Genomic DNA, 20,773 nt, shown 5'->3' on the forward strand with positions numbered 1-20,773 from the left:
AGCAGTTTTTATGTGCTATTGAATTCAGTTTGCTAGTATAGTCAGCTCTCCGTTTCTGTGAATACAGCATCTGTGGACTCAAGCAATCATGGATCAAAAATATTTTTTTAAATATGGATAATTGCATCTGTACTAAACATGTACAAATTTTCTGGTTGTTATTTCCTAAACAATAGAGTATAACAACTATGTACATTGCATTTACGTTGTATTAGATAGTTTAAGTAATCTAGAGATAATTTAAAGTATATGGGAGAATGTGTGTAGGTTGTATGCAAATACTACACCATTTTATATAAAGGACGTGAGCATCTTTGTTTTTTGGTATCCACAGTGGGTCCTGAAACCAATCGCCCACAGAAGGACCACTATATCGGTGGAGGATTTTTGCATTTGTATTCATCAGAGATATTGGCCAGTAGTTTTCCTGTAGAGTTTTTGTCTGACTTTGGTAACATAGCGATGCTAGCCTTACAGAATAATTTAGGAAATGTTCTCACCCTTCTTTCTTTCTTTTTTTTTTTTTCATTTTTGGTAGAATTTCAGAAGAATCAGTGTTAATTCATATCTAAATGTCTGGCAGAATTGTTTAGTGATGTCATTAGGTCCTGGGCTTTTCTTTGTTGAGAGATTTTTTTGATTATTGATGGAATCTCCCTGCTAATTATTGGTATATTAAGATTTTATACTTTTGCATGATTCTGTTTTGATGAGTTATATGTATCTAGAATATACCCATCTCTTTTAGGTTATCCAATTTTTGGTGTACTATTGCTCACAATAATCATTTATAACCTTTTTTTATTTCCACAACATCTGTTTTAATATATCCTGTTTTATTTCTAATTTTATTTATTTGAATTCTTCCTTCTTTTGTTCTTAATCTAGCTAAGAATTTGTCACCTTAGTTTTGAAAAATCAAATTCTTAGTTTCAATAATATTTTTCTGTTTTAATATTCTTAATTTTTCTTATTTCTGCTACAATCTTTATTATTTCCTTTATTCTATGAGATTGGACTAAATTTTTTTCTAGTTCTTTGAGGTTTAAAGTTAGGTCTTTTTTTTATCTGTCTTATTTTTTAATGTAGGCATTTGCTGCTTTAAACCTCCCTTTTGGTATTGCTTTTGCTGTATCCCAAAAATTTTAGTATGTTATGTTATCATTTTTGTTTGTCTCAGGATGTTTTCTAATTTCCTTTTTGATTTCTTCTTTGACTCATTAATTTTTTTCAGGAGTGTTTTATTAATTTCCATGTACTTCTAAATTTTTTCTTTTCTTTCTACCTTTATTCCATTTTTATTCCAAAACGATATTTGGTATAATTTAATCTTTTAAAATTGTTAAGACTTGCTTTGTGACCTAATGTGATCCGTCCTGGAGAATGTTCCATTTAAACTTGAGAAGAATATGTATTCTCATAATGTTGGGTAGTGTGTTTTGTATGTATTGGTTAGGTCAATTTGATCTATAGTATAGTTCAATTTTGAAACATTGTTCTGTTTTTGAATTAATCTTCTGCCTAAATGTTTCATTGTTTATTAAAAGTTGGGTATTGAAATCCCCATTATTGTATTGCTATGTATTCCTTTTGTTCTGTCAATTATTGCTTTATATATTTGGGTACTCTGATGTTGGGTGCAAATATATTTATAATTGTTATATGTTCCTGGTGAATTGGTCCTTTTATTATTATATAATGTTGTTATTTGTTTTTCATTCAAATTTTGACTTAAAGTCTATTTTGTCTGATACAACTATGTCCAGTTCTGCTCTCTATTGGCTACCATTTTCATATAATATATATTTTTAAATCCCTTACTTCAGCCTATGTGTATCCTTAAATCTAAAGTAAGTCTCATGTAGGCAGCATATAGTTGGGTCTTGTTTTTTTAGAAAAGTACTCAGTTGCTCTGTCTTTTGATTGGGAAATTTAATCCATTTACATTTAAAGTAATTACTGATAGAGATGAACTTACTCTTGCCATTTCCTTAATTATTTTGTCTACCTTGCAACTTTTTGTCCCTTTTTTTCTTTCTTCTTCTCTTCCTTTGTGTTTCATTAATTTTTTTGTGGTGACATGGTTTGATTTCTTTCTCATTTTCTTTTGTATATCTGCTATAGGCTTTTTTTGTTGTTACCATGGTATTTCTGTAAAACGTCTTATAACAATCTCGTTTAATTTATAACAACATAATTTAACTTCATACAAAACTAAACTCTATTACTTCTCCCATGCACACATCATTTTATGTCACAAATTACGCTGTTTTATTGTGTATTTATTAGAGCACATTTTTACAGTTATTTTTATATTATTTACTTTTAATTTATATAGCAGAATTCAAAGTTATTTGAGCACCATTTAAAAAATATTACAGTATCCATTATTTGTCTATATATTTACTTTAATCAAACTTTATATTTTTATATGCTTTTATGTTACTCTCTAGCATCCTGTCACTTCATCTTAAAGGACTCTGTTTAAATTTTGTTATTACATGAGTCTTGTGGTGATGAACCCTCTCAGGGCTTATTTATCTAAGAAAGTCTTTTTTTATCCTTCATTTTTGAAGGGCAGTTTTGTCAGATGTGGTATTCTTGGTTTTCAGGGTTTTCTTTTTTCCAGCACTTTGAATACATAATCGCATTTCTTTCTAGAATGCAAGGTTTCTGCTGATAAATCTGTTGGAAGTCTTAATGGACTGCCTATACTGTATGAATTTCCTTTCTTTTGCTGATTTCAACATTTTCTTTGTCTTTGTCTTTTGACAATATTATTATAGCCTTTCTCAGTGTGAACTTATTTGAATTTATTTTAGTTGTAGTTCTAGTTGTAGTCTGTGTGCTTCCTAAGTCTGGGTGTTTTCTTCCTTCTTCAGACTTGGAAAGTTTCATAACATTATTTTTTCAAATAAGCTTTCTGTGATATTCATTCTCTTTTCTCATTCTAGGTCTTCTGTAATGAGTATATTTGTCTGCTTTATGGTATTCCATAAGTCTCATATGCTGTCTTCATTCTTTTTCCTTCTTTTTGTTACTCTCACTGGATAATTCCAAATGACCTTTCCTCAGGTTCAGTGGTTCTTTCTTCTTCTTAATTAAATATGCAGATGAACCCCTTTAGAGAGTTCTTCAATTCAGTTATTGTATTCTTTAGCTCCAAAATTCTTATTTGGTTCTTTTTTATATTTCATATATCTTTGTTGATATTCTCATTTTATTCATGCCAGCCTTTGTAGTTTACTGAGCACTTTATTTCAGTTACATGGAATTCTTTGTCAGGTGATGCAAAAGTCTCCTTTTCTTTAAGGTTGATTTCTGGAGATTTATTTTGTTCCCTTGATTGGATTATGTTTCCTTGTTTCTTTCTCAGACTTTTCAATTTGTATTGGAATCTACACATTTTTTAAAAAGGCACCTCTTTTTCTACATGAACTTACTTCATACAGAGAAAGATCACCAATCAATCTAGCTAGAGATTCTTGGTGCTTTTCTACCGGATATAGTCTGGCTCTGTGTCTCCACCCACATCTCGTCTTGAATGGTAATATGAAGTATAATACCCATGCATTGGGGGAGGAACCTTACGGAAGTGATTAAATTGTGCCCCCCCACTGCTGTTCTTGTGATAATGTGTGAGTTGTCGTGAGATCTGACGGTTTTATGATGCACTTTTCTCCTCATCACTCTGCGCTTCTCTCTCCTGCTGGCTTGTAAAGAAGAACATGTTTGCTTCCCCTTCTGCCACAATTGTAAGTTTCCTGTGGCCTCCCCAGCCATGTGGAACTGTGAATCAATTACACTTCTTTTCTGTATAAATTACCAAGTCTCAGGCAGTTCTTTATAGCAGTGTGAAAATGAACTAATACAGTAAATTGGTACTGCAGAGAATGGGGTGCTCCTATAAGGATACCTGATAATGTGGAAGTGACTTTGGAACTGGGTAACAGGCAGAGGTTGGAACAGTTTGGAGGGCTCAGAAGAAGATAGGAAAATGTGGGAAAGTTTGGAACTTCCTAGAGACTTGTCGAATGGCTTTGACCAAAGTGCTGACAGAGAAATGGACAAAGAAGTCCAGGCTGAGGTGGTCTCAGATGGAGATGAGAAACTTGTTGGAAACTGGAATAAAGGTGATTCTTGCTATGCTTTAGCAAAGACACTGGCAGCATTTTGCCCCTGCCCTAGAGATCTGTGGAACTTGGAACCTGAGAGAGATGATTTAGGGTATCTGGCAGATGACATTTCTAAGTGGCAAAGCATTCAAGAGGAAGCAGAACATAAATGTTCAGAAAACTTGCAGCCTGATGATGCAATAGAAAAGAAAAATCAATTTTCTAGGAAGAAATTCCTGCTGCAGAAATTTGCTTAAGTAACAAAGAGCCTAATGTTAATCACCAAGACAAGGGGAAAATGTACCCAGGACATGTAAGAGACCTTCATGGCAGCCCCTCCCATCACAGGCCAGGAGGCCTAGAGGGAAAAAATGGTTTCATAGGTCAGGCCTAGGGTCCTCCTGCAGTGTGCAGCCTAGGGACTTGGTTTCCTGTGTCTGAGTCACTCTAGCCATGGCTAAAAGGGGCAAAGGTAGAGCTAGGGCCATGGCTTCATAGGATGAAAGCCCCAAGCCTTGGCAGCTTTCATGTGTCATTGAGCCTGCAGATGCACAGAAGTCAAGAATTAAGGTTTGGGAACCTCCGCCTAGATTTCAAAGGATGTATGGAAACTCCTGGATGTCCAGGCAGAAGTTTGCTCCAGCAATGGGGCCCAGAATGAGAAGCTCCGCTAGGGCTGTGTGGAAGGAAAATGTGGGTTGGAGCCCCTACACGGAGTTCCCACTTGGGCACTGCCTAGTGGAGCTGTGAGAAGAGGGCCACCATCCTCCAGACCCCAGAATGGTAAATCCACCAGGAGCTTGCATTGCACACCTGGAAAAATAGCAGACACTCAACACCAGCTCATGAACGTAGCTAGGAGTGGGGGGCTCTACCCTGCAAAGCCACAGGGGTAGACCTGCCTAAGGCCATAGGAGCCCATCTCTTGTATCAACATGACCTGGATGTGAGACATTGAGTCAGTGGAGATTCTTTTGAAGCTTTAAGATTTAATTGCTGCTTCATTAGTTTTCAGAATTGCATGGGTCCTATATCCTCTTTGTTTTGGCTAATTTCTCCCATTTGTAACATGTGTGTTTACCCAATGCCTGTACCTCCATTGTGTTGATAAAGTAACTAACATACTTTTGACTTTACAGGCTCATAGGCAGAAGGGACTTGCCTTGTTTCAGATGAGACTATGGACTTGGACTTTGGGGTTAATGCTGAAATGAGTTAAGACGTTGAGGAACTGTTGGGAAGGCATAATTTTGTTTAGAACTGTGAGAAAAACAAGATTTGGCAGGGGCCAGGGAAGAATGATATGGTCTGGCTCTGTGTCCCCACCCAAATCTCATCATGAATTGTATTCTGAAGTGTAATCCCCATGTCTTTGGGGAGGGACCTCATGGGTGGTAATTAGATCATAGGGATGGTTCCCCCATGCTGTTTTGTAATAGTGAGTGAGTGCTCATGAGATCTCATGGTTTTATAAGGATGTTTCCCCCCTTTGCTCTGCACTTCTCTCTCCTGCAGCCTTGTGAAGAAGCATGTGTTTACTTCCCCTTCTGCCATGATTGTAAGTTTCTTCAGGCCTCCCCAGCCATGTGAAACTCTGAGTATATTAAACCTCTTTTCTTTATAAATTACCCAGTCTCATGCAGTTCTTCATAGCAGCATGAGAACAGACTAATACAGTACCTTTTCTGTAGATATATCTTCTCTGGACTTCTGTGGGTAATTTCCTAATTACAGGAATTTGCTGGTTTCTTTATTATATGTAGCTTATAATATTTTGCATCATCTGGTGTCTGTAGTATTGCAGATTCTCTTTAGTTGCTGCGAGCCACCTAGTTCACTTTTGTGCTCAGTGGTCCTCAGGCTTTTAGGATACGCTGGGTTCTATCAATACTCTGAATGGGAAAAGACAGAATCAGTTTCTTGGGCAGTCCTTCCAAAAGGCAGAATGTTGGATGTCCATTCTACTCTTCTCTTTTCCAGCTGAGAGGCTACCAAACAGCATTGGCCTCTGTTTGCAATACTGTAGGTCTTCTAGAGCAAGAGCAAACTGGCCAGCTCTCTTTTGATCTTAGTAGCCCCTAGGCATCTAGAGTATGCTGGTTTCCATTAATTATTTGAAACAGGTGAGACAGAAACTAATTTCTTGGGAAGTCTCTCAAAAAGCCAAAACATTGAACATTTTCTCCAAATATTTTTCTCTCCAGGTTAAAGATAGAAGTTGAGCATTTTCTCCCTCTCATTCTGTGCTGAGGCAGGAGAAGGGAATATGATGTGTGTGTGTGTGTGTGTGTCTGTGTGTGAGTTTTAAGTATTGCCTTTGTTTTCAGTGGGATTCTACCTGGCACCTTTTCCTGTCAGTGCTTAGATTCTGGCAAGACTAGCTAGTCTGTCAGCCAGCAATCCCCCCAACCTCACACAAAGTCAAAATGTTGGACATATGGTTCAGTCTTCTCTATCTCTCCCCAGCAACAAAACCAGGAGCCAGGAGTTTCCTGATTGCCTCATGCTGTCAAAAGGTGAGACTGTGGTGAGTAAGTGCCATTAATTTTCCTACTGGCTCATGTTTGTCTGGAGTACAGGAGCCTCTGAAATGGTTTCTGATTTCTCACAAATGGAATTGGTCTATATATTTTTGTTGAGTCCATGTCTTCATGGTAAGGGGAGGGCCTGGGGATTCTTGTTCCACCATTTTGCTGCCATTGTCCCCTGAGGTAACCCATCTTATCATGACAGTCTCTCAAAACTATTTACATCCCTGGAACCATGAAAGTATTTTCATAAAAATCTTAACAGATGGAGGTGCTTACTCAAACATCTTCATGAAATATGCCAATTTTGTCCTGTGCAGAAAACAAATGGATCTTAAGGAATGGCAATAGCATATCACAAGCTTTATTTAAGAAGTACCTTTGATCGAAGCTGTTCTCTTAATCTTCCAATCTAGTTTTTCTCTATATCAATTAGAACAATACTTAGCTAAAGCCATTTGCTTTTAACTGGCAGAAATAGCTATTTACCTTTATTGTTTTATCTCAGAGCAATATTAACTCTCCCACTCCATGTGGCAATCAATTTAAAATGTATCTTCATCTGGAGACATGTTATGTTTATCCAGTACATTGATGATATCATAATAATTAGGTCTGGTGAGAAAGAAGTAACAAATTCTTTAGAGGCCTTTATAACACATGTGTATGATATTAAATGCCATATACAAGCCATGAACACTCAGGGATCTGCTGATTTAATAATGCGTTTATGTGTCCAGTGGTCTAGGGTAGCATTCAGCAAACATTTTCTGTATGGACTAGGTTATGATTTGGCTCTGTGTCCCCACTCAAATCTCATTTTGAATTGTACTACCATAATTCCTACATGTTGTGGGAGGGACATGGTGGGAGATAATTTGAATCATGTGAGTGCTTTCCCCTGTACTGTTCTTGTGGTAGTGAATAAGTCTCACGAGATCTGATGGTTTTATCAAGGGTTTCTGCTTTTGAATCTTCCTCATTTTCTCTTGCTGCTGCCATGTGAGAAGTGCCTTTTGCTTCCTGCCATGATTCTGAGGCCTCCCCAGCCATGTGGAATGTAAGTCTACTTAAACATCTTTTTCTTCCCAGTCTCAGGTATGAGTTTGTCAGCAGCATGAAAACAGACTAATACAGACTAGATAGTAAATATGTAGCCTTGTAATTCATATGGTCTATGAATTCATATCTGACTTTGTAATTCATATGGTCTGTGCCACAACTACTCAACTCTACACATAATATGCACATAATCATAAACATTAGCTAAATAGATAAATGAACAGGTGATGCTGTGTTCTAATAAAACTTTATGTACAAAAACAGGTGGCAAGGCAGATTTAGACTGAAGCTGTCTTCTAGTCTAGGACATGTCAAAAATAACTCTGCAAAGTAAAATACCTCACATTATACCTTCCATTAATCTTTTTCTTTATGTATGTTTGACGTAATTGATACCTCAAAGACTAAGGGGAGTGTGTTTATATCCCACAAATGCATTTCTGAAGATTTTTTCCTTATTTCCTTAGATATCACTAGATTTTTCTTTATTGATTTGATTTACCCTGATAAAGATATTTTCTCTTAATATAGCCAATACAGAGTTTTAATTCTTTCTGCTTTTGGCTTTCCTGCATTATTATTGTTTCCTGCATATTTTATATCTGACAGCTCCATTTTAATCTAAGTGTTGTGTCTTGTTTTAGGCTGTATTCTTTTTTTTTTTTTCTTTTGAGATGGATTCTCACTCTGTCTCCCAGGCTGTAGTGCAGTGGCATGATCTCGGCTCACTGCAAGCTCCATCTCCCGGGTTCAAGCCATTCTCCTGCCTCAGTCTCCCGAGTATCTGGGACTACAGGTGCCTGCCACCACGCCCAGCTAATTTTTTTGTATTTTTAGTAGAGACGAGGTTTCACCATGTTACCCAGGATGGTCTCGAACTCCTGACCTCATAATCCATCCGCCTCAGCCTCCCAAAGTGCTGGGATTACAGGCGTGAGCCACTGTGCCCAGTCTGTTATTCTTTTCTATATTTTGTTGAGAGCACACAGCATATACAGTCTAAAAGTGTCTTTTGTTTATTTATAGTAGAACCTTTTCTATAGCATGCTTATCCTGTAAAACTTCTTATTTTTATATTGTAAAACTTTTCACATGCTCTATGTTGTTGCTGTTTTTCTTTTTCTCTTGACTCTTTTTCAAAGAATAAAGTATCTGTTTATGTATGCAAGTTCTATTTGAAACTTCAGGGTGAATGTATTATCTTTGATCCTTTAACTAGTCACCTGAGTGCCTCAAATAACCTTGTTTTTAGATCTTATTTGAGGACGAGTTGATGTGCACAGGCTCTCATTAAACTTCCATTGTCTGGGAAATCCTTTACCTAGTGTGACGTTGCTGAAATGTAATGAGGTGATGAGATTTTCACCTGTTCCCATTTCCTGCTTCTCAAAATATAGTGAGGAAAATTTATTCCTGCATAGTTTGAAATGCTTTGAAATTCTTAGTTTTAAAAAGTAGCTTGTAAACACTGTAAGTTTTCCAACACATTGCTCCACATACTTTTTATGAAAAAACCAGAAAATCTTAGGAAGTAACAGTCATATGCCACCTCTATGAGATAATGGCCTCAGAATGAATGTAAAAGTAAGATACTGAGAGACAGAGATATGGGGCCTGGTGGGTGAGCTCTGGCTGTCTCAGAAGGCAGTTTGTGTGCAGTATTAAATTATGGCTATACTTTCCTTTCATCTGCGCAGGCTCCAAGGCTCTGATGTAGTAATGAACTATGTGTGTAGAAATTCTCTACTATGTTTCTTTAGTCTGGTAGAACCTCTATTTCATAAGCATAAGTTATTCTGTGGTTCCCTTTTCAATTTGGTTTATCTGCAATGTAGGTGGGCTGTAATTTCTACATGAAGAATGTAAATACAGCAGATACTCAAAAGTGTTACCTGCCTGTTATTGGCATATAACTAATGAGATCTTTAGTTATCATACTATTTGAATTTTTCAATTACTTTCTGTGTGTTTTTCAATTTTCCTTGGGACATCCCCAACTTAAATAAGCAATTCTTAAACTTACACATATGAAGAAAATAAATGTGTTTCCTAGTCTCTAGCTTTAGAGTACCTGAGTTAGTAGAAATGAGGTGGAACCTAGAAATCGGTATTTTTAGCAAGTCCTTCAAATGATTCTGAGATGGGCAGTCAAGGATTCACACTTAGAAAAACTATCTTAATTCGAAGACCTTTTGAAGTTTCTGGGTATTTTATGTTACAATGAAAAATACCTGGGTTATTAAATATATTTTACAGATTACTTCAAGATCTTGGGTTGTCATGTAGCACTGCCTGAGTGCAGACAGGTGTAAGAACCTCCTACCGGCCAGGCGCAGTGTCTCACGCCTGTAATCCCAGCACTTTGGGAGGCCGAGGTGGGCTGATCATGAGGTCAGGAGATCGAGACCATCCTGGCTAACACGGTGAAACCCCGTCTCTACTAAAAATACAAAAATTTATCCAGGCATGGTGGTGAGCGCCTGTGGCCCCAGCTACTCAGGAGGCTGAGGCAGGAGAATGGTTCACACCATTCTCCCAGGTTCACCCCTGGAGGCGGAGCTTGCAGTGAGCTGAGATCGTGCCACTGCACTCCAGCCTGGGTGACAGAGCAAGACTTCGTCTCAAAAAAAAGAACCTCCTACCTTGCAGTTAGAAAGTCTAGAAAGTGAGTACTCACAGTCATTTTAGTCACGGGTAGAGCTGTCAAGAGATTAGAAAAGGTAATTATTATTCATTTGGTCTGAAATAGTATTTTTTTGCAGCTGAGTAGCTCTTAGGAAGAGGTAGAATTGTCACCATTCTTTGAAAACAACAAAAAACAAATGTTCTCTATTTAACTTTTTGTGCCAAACTTCCATGGAAACTTAGAATCAAAGAGCAAGTGTATTGGTTTAAGATACGTAGAAATAGGAGATAATGATAAGCAATGATTCCTGAACCAAATCTCACTCTATTGCCATGTGTCTAAGTATACTGTTCTAGTAAATTGGATTAAGTCTCTTTTAATATTCTTCATTAACATCCAGTCATAAGTTACTAAGTTTCACATATTTACTACTTCCAGTGTTAAATGGTATTTTCTTCGTATATTTTTTCCTATAAACTACTTGTATATGGGACAAGGTTCAGAGTTAATATATTGGAAATTAGAGTAATGCTCAGGCTAAGTAATATTCAATAAATTTTGATTTCTAAGCAGGGCACCTGTCTACAGTGTTTTGAGATTCTAGAGCATCAAGACTATTTAACAGAAATTCTATTTATTAGAATGGAACTTATAAGATAAATTCATCTCAGGTAGATGAAAGTAAGCCTCATATTTTGTCTGTATGATGAAAATAAGCCTCATATTTTGTTTGTGTTTTATCACAGAACTTTGGCATTGGTTTGGAAAAGGTTGCTCAACCAATAATATTGCCTAAGTTCTAATTGCACTACTTCCAATAATCACTGCAACTTGACTACATTTTCTTCATTAATACAACATTGTACCCCATATCACATATATTTTATCATATCGTATATCATAGTTATTGATCTCACCAACATTCTCTTCTCTAATTGTTGAGGCTATGTATTCTGATAGTCTTATATTTTGCCTATGTTAGATGCTTAAGCTGTGTTAAATGATTTGATTGGTGATTCAGGTTCTAAAGATTTGTATAGAAACTTTCCTTTATCATGATTATAAATTCCTTGTAAAAGGAAGATTAACTAATATTTTGATTAACCAGAAATCCTCCAATAAGTGGGAACTAAGATTATGATATGTAGTTACAAGTATCCAAAGAACTAGCTACTTATAAATGGATTTTCAGTTAAAGCTGAACTATGCCTGAGATATATGTGAATTAGCTATGAGAAGAGACGAGGTCAGATTATTTCATTTTATTGGCAAATAAAATTCTATTTGATGAAAGAATCAATAATAGAAGTTAATAAATTCTTTTTCATCTATTTCGTATTTTATATCCTGTATCGCATATCTATTCAGTATGCCATTGTTTATTTGAAAATAACACTGTAGATAAAGTGTATTATCTTTATATGATTGGTTATAAAAAAGATAAATAAACTGTCATCTTTAAACATTTATTAAGCAGCTTGATACAAGCACAATAGTACATAATGCTATGTTAAAAAGAGGTGCCTCTCCACCAGATTTTTAGAACAGTAGTATCTTCAAACACTGTCAAAATATGCATGATGATCTCATCTTCCCCATGTCCAAACTATTTTTCAAATGGCATCTTGCACAGAGAAACAACACATATCCTAACTTACTCTTTTAAAGGTCTAACAAATGGTATTCCCTAAAAAAGCTTATAGTGAAGTTGACTGAAAACAAAAGAAAACAACAGTACATGAAAATGTAAGCTAAAGTCCCATAGACTTGACCAGGATATGAGTGATCTCAAAATATCAGATGCATGGCAACGCTGACTTTGCTTAGCCTGACAGATCTCATTTTGAGAACTGGGTTTTGTCCAGTGCCTTTCCAAGTCTCCTTTGGTAAGTCGGCTTTCTACAGTTCCTTTCTGTGTGCACAGTGGTTCTGCCCTGTTTGTAATTGGGCTGTAGCAGGCGCTTAATAAAGCATCCCTCCTGCTGTGTTTGAGCCTATCAGCCTGCAGTTGTTTAGGTATTCCATAATCACCCATATCCCAGTATATCCTACCCAGAACAGTTATGCTGCAATATGTGTTGCTTCGAAGTGAGTAGATTGGCTGCCCTCCAGTATCTCATTGTCAGTGATGCCACCATACCACTTAATTAAATAGGACTTCCAAAAGAAGCTTCTTTGGGAACCATTTATAAAGTCCTGAGCCACATGAGCTCTCACCACTCTCTATACGATGACAGATCCATAGATTTTCAGTTTCATTCAGTGTTTGGGGCAAATTGAGCTACTCATCTCCCTCCCAGCTTATCAAAAGACACCATGATACATCTGACTCCTTTGCCTGAATAATTCCTATACATTCACTCACACCATTAAGTGTGTTTTCAGTTTGTATCAGACATGTGCTATATGTTTGGGATACACATTTAAATATAATTAAAGTTAGTGACTCAATGACCACATCATCTTGTAATTAGGGTAAATATCATATATGCTGTAATAGAGGTTTGTAAAGTATATTTTGGAATTAAAGAGGAAGAAGGAGTTACACCTAACACATAGAGCGAGAAGAAAAGTGAAGCAAAGATGAAACAAGCACTTACAGGATGGGCAGTGTGAAAGGGATCAGCGAAAGGGCCCATTTCCATCGAGAGTAACTCTAAGAAAGGATATGTGTACTTGGTGAAAGTCTAGTATAGCAGTTCAATTAGAGGCATGGCTTTGTTCTTCTAGACCATGATTTATCTCAATCCATTTATTTTCAATAACTCAATTCAATGAATATATATAAATGAACAAAAATGCCCTAAGAAAGTAAATAATTTCTCCATTTAGTTAGTTACATCTTTGTCTAGGATACAGATTTCCTAACTGCACGTCTAACTGAAGTGTGGTTATTAAAAGGGGGGAGGGGAGAAAATCCTAGTGTTAGAATACTTTGGATAATGTAAGGCCTCTCCTCAACATCTCCAGAGACCTTTTTAATACATAATACATAGGAAACAGGAATTGGGATTATCATGTGATTTCTCACATACCAACACTGGAGTACTAAGCATTTGTGATGGCTGCATCTTCCAGATTATGGTGAGTTGAGAAAAGTAATAAAACCAATTTCCTCTTTTGTCATAAAAACCATTATACATGCCAAATTAAATCCAATCTCAACACTTGAATATGAAATATATTTTTATATGAACTAAGCAAATAGTTAAGAATATCATGTCAGCGAGGAATAGTTTTAATCTTAACTTGCTTCACCTCTCTCTGGACTCTGACACTGTTGATTAGACACATCTTTCATCTTCAGAATTGCTCTTCTATTTATTTTTCTGATAATATTCTGTTTCACTCTCCTGGTCTGCTCTTACTTCCTGTTTATGTCTTCTCATTTATCATTTAGGGTTCCTCTTTCTCTTCTCTTTGTTTAAATGTTGATGTTCATTGAGATTCCACTTTTAGGTATTTCTTTCTTTTCACTTTCCGTGATACTATCTAAATGTATACCATCTCAATGAGTTATTTTTAATTGTACCCCTTGGCCAATGCTAGAAAGTATCCAAATACTTTTTCTGTTTGAATGCCAGTAGGAGCTTGATCCAAATGAATTTAAAACCTAACTCATCTTCCTCAAACCTGCTCCTCTTCCTGTATCCCCTGTCTTTTGAAATAGCACCAGCCATCCAAGTCAGAAACCTAGGATCTTCTTAGATACCTCCTATGTTCTCACCTCCTAGTCACCAAGTGCTCCAAGTTTTATCTTTGCTTGGTTCCCTTACTTTCTGTACCCATTGCCATTCTTTTATTCACAACCTAATCTCTTCTTGCCTGTATAATAGTAACTGCCACTTAAGTTGTCTTTCTTCTCTCCACCTTACTCTCTTCTTTTTCATCCTCCTCTCAGCATATTCAGAAACTTTTTTTATTTCTTTTTTTATTAATTATACTTTAAATTCCAGGATATATGTGCAGAACATGCAGGTTTGTTACATCGGTATACAAATGCCATGATGGTTCTGCACCCATCAACCCGTCATCTACATTAGGTATTTCTCCTAATGCTATCCCTCCCCTAGCCTCCCATCCCCCAACAGGCCCTAGTGTGTGATGTGTGTCCATGTATTCTCCCTATGTCCATGTATTCTCACTGTTCAGCTCCCACATATGAGTGAGAACATGCAGTGTTTGGTTTCCTGTTCCTGTGTTAGTTTGCCAAGAATGACAGTTTCTAGCTTCATCCATGTTCCTGCAAAGGACATGAACTCATCCTTTTTGATGGCTGCATAGTATTCAATGGTGTATATGTGCCACATTTTTTTATCCAGTCTATCATCAATGGACATTTGGGTTGGTTCCAAGTCTTTGCTATTGTGAATGGTGCCCCAATAAACATATGTGTGCTTGTGTCTTTATAGTAGAATGATTTATAATTCATTGGGTATATACCCAGTAATGGGACTGCTGAGTCAAATGGTATTTCTGATTCTAGATCCTTAGGAATTGCCATAATGTCTTCCACAATTGGTGAACTAATTTAGACTCCCACCACAATGTGAAAGTGTTACTATTTCTCTGCATCCTCTCCAGCATCTGTTGTTTCCTGATTCTAACTGGCACGAGATGGTATCTCATTGTGGTTTTGATTTGCATTTCTCTGATGACCAGTGATGATGGGCTTTTATTCATATGTTTGTTGGCTGCGTAAATGTCTTCTTTTGAGAAGTGTCTGTTGATATCCTTTTCCCACTTTTGGATGGGGTTGTTGGTTTTTTTCTTGTAAATTTGTGGAAGTTTCTTGTAGATTCTGGATATTAGCCCTTTGTCCGATGGATAGATTGCAAACATTTTCTCCTATTCTGTTGGTTGCCTGTTCACTCTTATGATAGTTTCTTTTGCTTTGCTGAAGCTCTTTAGTTTAATTAGATCCTATTTGTCAATTTTGGCTTTGGTACTATTGCTTTTGGTGTTTTAGTCATGAAGTCTTTGCCCATGCCTATGTGCTGAATGGTATTGCCTAGGTTTTCTTCTAGGGTTTTTATGGTTTTAGGTCTTACATTTAAGCCTTTAATCCATTTTGAGTTAATTTTTGTATACAGCATAAGGAAGGGGTCCAGTTTCAGTTTTCTGCATACAGCTAGCCATTTTTCCCAGCACCATTTATTAAATAGGGAGTCTTTCCCCCTTTCTTGTTTTTGTGAGGTCTGTCAAAGATCAGTTGGTTGTAGATGTGTGGTATTATGTCTGAGGCCTCTATTATGTTCCATTGGTCTATGTATCTGTTTTGGTACCAGTACCATGCTGTTTTGGTTACTGTAGCCTCGTAGTATAGTTTGAAGTCAGGTACTATGATGCCTCCAGCTTTGTTCTTTTTGCTCAGGGTTGTCTTGGCTATGTGGCTCTTTTTTTGGTTCCATATTAACTTAAAAGTAGTTTTTTTCTAATTCTATGAAGAAAGTCAACAGTAGCTTGATGGGGATAGCATTGAATGCATAAATTACTTTGGGCAGTATGGCCGTTTTCACAATATTGATTCTTCCCATCCATGAGCATAGAATGATTTTCCATTTATTTGTTTCCTTTCTTATTTCCAATGGTTTGCAGTTTTCCTTGAAGAGGTCCTTCACATCCCTTTTAAGTTATATTCCTAGGTATTTTATTCTCTTTGTAACAGTTGTGAATGGGAGTTCACTCACAATTTGGCTGTCTGTCGATTACTGGTGTATGGGAATGCTTGTGATTTTTCACATTGATTTTGTTTCCTGAGACTTTGCTGAATTTGCTTATCAGCTTAAGGAGATTTTGGGCTGAGACAATAGGGTTTTCAGAATAGATAATCATGTCATCTGCAAACAGAGACAATTTGACTTCCTCTCTTCCTAATTGAATAGCCTTGTTTTCTTTATCTTGCCTGATTATCCTGGCCAGAACTTCCAATACTATGTTGAATAGGAGTGGGGAGAGAGGGCATCCTTGTCTTGTGCTGGTTTTCAAAATAATGATTCCAGCTTTTGCCCATTTAGTATGATATTGGCTGTGGGTTAATAATAAATAGCTCTTAGTTGTTTTTGAGATACATTTCATCATTACCTAGTTTTTGATAATTTTTTTACTGAAGGGTGTTGAATTTTATCAAAGGCTTTTTCTGCATCTATTGAGATAATCATGTGGTTTTCGTCATTGGTTCTGTTTATGTAATGGATTATGTTTATTGATTTGCATAGATTGAACTAGCCTTGCATCACAGGGATGAAGCCAACTTGATCGTAGTGGATAAGCTTTTTGATGTGCTGCTGGATTCGGTTTGCCAGTATGTTATTGAGGATTTTTTCACATCGATGTTCATCAGGGATATTGGCCTGAAATGTTCTTTATTTGTTGTGTCTCCATCAGGTTTTGCTATCAGGATGATGCTGGTCTCTTAAAATGAGTTAGGGAGGAGTCTCTCTTTTTCTATTATTTGAAATAGTTTCAGAAGGAGTGGTACCAGCTCCTCTTTGTACCTCTGGTAGAATTCGGCTCTGAATCCATCTCTTCCTGGGCTTTTTGTGCCTGGTAGGCTATTAATTACTGTCTCAATTTCAGAACTTGTTATTAGTCTATTCAGGGATTTGACTTCTTCCTGGTTTAGTCTTGGGAGGGTGTATGTGTCGAGGAATTTATCCATTTCTTCTATATTTTCTAGTTTATTTGCATAGAGGTGTTTATAGTATTCTCTAATGGTGGTTTGTATTTCTGTGGGATCAATGTTGATATCACCTTTATCATTTTTATTGTGTCTATTTGATTCTTCTCTCTTTTCATCTTTATTAGTCTAGCTAGTGGTCTATCTATTTTGTTAATCTTTTCAAAAAACCAGCTCCTGGATTCATTGATTTTTTGAAGGGTTTTTTGTGTCTCTATTTCCTTCAGTTCTGCTCTGATGTTAAATATTTCTTGTCTTCTGCTAGCTTTTGAATTTGTTTGCTCTAGATTCTCTAGTTCTTTTAATTGCAATGTTAGTGTGTTGATTTTAGATCTTTCCCACTTTCTCCTGTGGTCATTCAGTCTTATAAATTTCCCTCTAAACACTGCTTGACCTGTGTCCCAGAGATTCTGGTATGTTGTATCTTTGTTCTCACTGGTTTCAAAGAACTTATTTATTTCTGCCTTAATTTTGTTATTTACCCAGTAGCCATTCAGGAGCAGGTTGTTCAGTTTCTATGTAGTTGTGCAGTTTTGAGTGAGTTTCTTAATCCTGAGTTCTAATTTAATTGCACTGTGGTCTGAGAGACTGTCTGTTGTGATTTCCGTTCTTTTGTATTTTCTGAGGAGTGTTTTACTTCCAATTATGTTGTTAGTTTTAGAATGAGTGCAATGTGGTGCTGAGAATAATGTATATTCTGTTGATTTGGGGTGGAGAGTTCTGTAGATGTCTCTTTGGTCCACTTGGTCCAGAGGTGAGTTCACATCCTGAATATTTTTGTTAATTTTCTGTCTCATTGATCTAATATTGACAGTGGGGTGTTAAAGTCTCCTACTATTATTATGTGGGAGTCCAAGTCTCTTTGCAGGGCTCTAAGAACTTGCTTTATGAATCTGGGTGCTCCTGTATTGGGTACATACATATTTAGTATAGTTAGCTCTTCTTGTCACGTTGATCCCTTTCCCATCATGTAATGCCCTTCCTTGTCTTTTTTGATCTTCATTGGTTTAAAGCCTGTTTTATCAGAGACTCGGATTGCAACCCCTGCTTTATTTTGCTTTCCATTTGCTTGGTAAATTTTCCTCCATCCCTTTATTTTGAGCCTATGTGTGTTTTTGCATGTGAGATTCGTGTCCTCAATACAGCACACTGATGAGTCTTGACTCTTTATCCAATTTGTCAGTCTGTGTCTTTTAATTGGGGCATTTAGCCCATTTACATTTAAAGTTAATATTGTTCTGTGTGAATTTGATCCTGTCATTATGATGCTAACTGGTTATCTTGCCCATTAGTTGATGCAGTTTCTTTATAGCATCGATGATCTTTACAATTTGGTATGTTTTTGCAGTGGCTGGTACTGGTTTTTCCTTTCCATATTTAGTGGTTCCTTCAGGAGCTCTTGCAAGGCAAGCCTGGTGATGACACAATCCTTCAGCATTTGCTTTTCTGTAAAGGATTTTATTTCTCCTTTGCTTATGAAGCCTAGTTTGGCTGCATATGAAATCTGGATTGAGAATTATTTTCTTTAAGAGTGTTGAATATTGGCCCCCACTCTCTTCTGGCTTGTAGGATTTCTGCAGAGAGATCCATTGCTAGTCTGATGGGCTTCCATTTGTGGGTAACCCAACCTTTCTCTCTGGCTGCACTTAGCATTTTTTCCTTCATTTCAACCTTGGTAAATCTGACTATTATGTGTCTTGCAGTTTCTCTTCTCGAGAAGTATCTTTGTGGTGTTCTCTGTATGTCTTGAATTTGAATGTTGGCCTGTCTTGCTAGGTTGGAGAAGTTCTTCTGGATAATATCCTGAAGAGTGTTTTTCAACTTGGTTCCATTCTTCCCATCACTTTCAGGTACATCAATCAAACGTAGGTTTGGTCTTTTCACATAGTCCCATATTTCCTGGAGGCTTTGTTTATTCCTTTTTATTCTTTTTCCTCTAGTCTTGTCTTCACACTTTATTTCATTAAGTTGATCTTCAATCTCCGATACCCTTTCTTCCTCTTGATCAATTCAGCTATTGATACTTGAGTATGCTTCACGAAGTTCTCGTGCTGTGTTTTTCAGCTCCATCAGATCATTTATGTTCTTCCCTAAACTAGTTATTCTAGTTAGCAATTCCTCAAATCTTTTTTCTATATTCTTAGCTTCCTTGCATTGGGTTAGAACGTACTCCTTTAGCTTGGAGGAATTTGTTATTACCCACCTTCTGAAGCCTACTTCTGTCAGTTTGTCAAACTCATTCTCCATCCGGTTTTGTTTACTTGCTGGTGAGGAGTTGTGATCCTTTGGAGGAGAAGAGGCATTCTGGTTTATGGAATTTTCAGCCTTTTGGTGCTGTTTTTTCCTCATCTCCTTGGATTTATCTTCCTTTGGTCTTTGATGTTGGTGATCTTCTGATGGGATTTCTGTGTGGACATCCTTTTTGTTAATGTTGATGCTATTCTTTTCTGTTTGTTAGTTTTTTTTTTTCTAACAGTCAGGCCCCTCTGCTGCAGGTCTGCTGGAGTTTACTGGAGGTCCATTCCAAACCCCGTTTTCCTGGGTATCACCAGTGGAGGCTGCAGAACACCACCAAAGGGTGTCTCCTCATCAGGAGGCATGGGAGGAGGCAGTCTGTCCCTTCACAGAGCTTGAGCGCTGTGCTGGGAGATCCGCTGCTTTCTTCAGAGCTGGAAGCAGGAATGTTTAAGCATGCTGAAGCTGTGCCTACAGCCACCCCTTCCCCCAGGTGCTCTGTCCCAGGGAGATGGTAGTTTTATCTATAAGCCCCTGACTGGGGCTGCTTCCTTTCTTTCAGACATGCCCTGCCAGAGAGGAGGAGTCTAGAGAGGCAATCTGGCTATAGTGGCTTGCTGAGCTGTGGTGGGCTCTGCAGAGTTCAAACTTCCAGGTGGCTTTGTTTACCCTGTGAGGGGGAAAGACACCTACTCAAGCTGTGGTAATATCGGACACCTCTCCCCTCACCAAGCTGGAGCATCCCAGGTTGACTTCAGACTGCTGTGCTGGCAGTGAGAATTTCAAGCCAGTGGATCTTAGCTTGCTGGGCTCTGTGGAGGTGGGATCCACTTGGCTTCAGAGACTTTTCTAACACATAAATATGATTAAAATTCTTCAGTACCCTCCTGTTTACCTCCAGACAAAAACTTGAATTTCTAAATTTAACCCATTTATGTCGGAGGTTGAAAATTTTGTGTGTGTGAAAAATCAGACATTGGCAGTGACCTTGAGGAGTAGAATATAAATAACTCCCATAAGCTTAACGTTCCAATAATAGAAAACTAAGCATAATTAATCACAAGGGCCTTCAGGTTTTATTTCTCACCTAATATCCTTGTGTATTTTCATGTGTGCCATTCATCCCAGACACATCACCTACTATAAGATCTTCATATGGATTGAGCTGCCTCCTGCTACCACTACTTTCACATACTTCTGCTCATTTGTTTCTCTCTCTACCTGTGATGCCCTTCTTCTCCTTCAGCTAGGTAATTTTCAGCCATCCTTCAAATCCCAGCTCCCGTGTCATCTTCCCTGGAAAGGCTTCCATGCTTTAAGAGCTCTTCCCTGTTCTCCAGCAGCATGTGGTGCTTAGTTCTACCACAGGAAACATGGCTCCCTCTCCCTTATATCAGTCTATAAACTCCCTGAGGTCAGGGATTGATTTTACTCAGGGCTGTATGCTCAGCTTCTGGCATAACACCTAGAACATAAAGGAATGAAGATCTCATTTAAGCAAACACAGTGGAAGATCTTTAAAAATTGA

Source organism: Hylobates moloch, unplaced genomic scaffold, assembly GCF_009828535.3.
Source record: "Hylobates moloch isolate HMO894 unplaced genomic scaffold, HMol_V3 SCAFFOLD_15, whole genome shotgun sequence".
Taxonomy (NCBI): Eukaryota; Metazoa; Chordata; class Mammalia; order Primates; family Hylobatidae; genus Hylobates; species Hylobates moloch.